Genomic DNA, 1,592 nt, shown 5'->3' on the forward strand with positions numbered 1-1,592 from the left:
TATCCATCCATGTGAATCATGAAATGAACAAGGCATTTGAGCTCTATGTTATGATATGCCATGAAAAGATAAGATATGTTATGCCATGATAAGTTATGATGTGACATGATCACAATTTGAGAATGTTATGAAAAGATAAGAATGACATGATACATTATGACAAGTACAAGAACCCGAGCTTAAATGATATGAACATTTGTTAAGAAGTCTAAAAGATGAAAGATGTTTTACAAAAAGTTTATGTTGCATATGTTAAAGTTTTTACATCAAAGTTCATGTCCATGCATCTATTTATAAGTTGCAATTGTTTGTGGTTTGCTTATATATGCTTGTGCTATCTTCTGTATGTTGGCTATTTACTTACTGAAATTTCTTAAAACCTCACTATGGTAAAACCTCGGATTGATAGAAGTTGTGATAGGAGCTCTAGAGCCCATAGAATCATGAATTTAAACTGTTCCATGATAAAGGATGAGTATACCGTGGAGGCTTGTCATTCCTTTACAGCAGATGCTTTGAAGTACACAGCCTCGCTTTTGAGGGAAATAATAGTTAGCATTAGTGATTCGATTGATTCTACACTCACCAGTCTGTCGAAGAATTTGAGATTTTGGTGGAACTTAGACCAATTGTCAACCTTTCTAATAAGGCCCTTGAACTTCTGCCTATGTAAAGGAGATGGTAAAGGATTTAGGACTTTTACCACCTAAGCCTCAGCAATCGTATGGAGTCTTTTGGTGTCTGACTCCTGATGGATCCATGGAAATGAGAAGAACAGGAGCCTAATTTGCTTAGTGGTAGAGTGGAATTTATGCATTAGTAGAAAGACAATGACTTACGGAATCTTTTTGGAAATAGCATTTTGATGGTCCCTTTGTTTTGGAAAATGTTCTAAAACAATTACCTATTTTGGAAAAGTTTGGTTATGGAAGTTTTAAATTTTTGGGATTTTATATTAAGTACCATGATTTATTTATTGCCATCATCCTTAAGTAGTTAAAAGAATTTTTCGTTGTGAATTACTACATACTGCTAGATTATAGGTGTAATTACTTTGCATTGTATGTCCCAATGCTTCACTCACCTCAAATTCCTAGTGAGGGTTGGGGGTGTCACAGAGGACACTTTTGACTGACACTACATGGCCTTAGAATAATTTAGAGAAATGTTAGAGATACATAGGGATCTCATAAATTGCCGTGACACTACCACGTCCAGTTAAAATTTTGATTTCCTCCCTCCTCCAACCCTATTCCCCTCCCTTTCTCGTCGTAAACCTATGTCATTGTCTCTAACAAAGAGCCAACATCGTTTGTCGAAGCCAGCCCTATAAAATAGTTGATGCTGCCACTGCTGTTCCCATCGCTCACTAGCAATAAACAACAAACATCTCTCTCTCTCTCTCTCTCTCTCTCTCTCTCTCTCTCTCTCTCTCTCTCTCTCTCTCTCTCTCTCTCTCTCTCTCTCTCTCTCTCTCTCATATTCCTTCTATTTTCCTTTTCAATTTTCTCAACAACTAAATAGATTTACAATTTTCACTTTCAGCAACTAAACAGATAATAAACATTATTTTGTTTTCATTTTCTCAACAA

This window comes from Carya illinoinensis, chromosome 8 (assembly GCF_018687715.1).
Source record: "Carya illinoinensis cultivar Pawnee chromosome 8, C.illinoinensisPawnee_v1, whole genome shotgun sequence".
NCBI classification, from domain to species: Eukaryota; Viridiplantae; Streptophyta; class Magnoliopsida; order Fagales; family Juglandaceae; genus Carya; species Carya illinoinensis.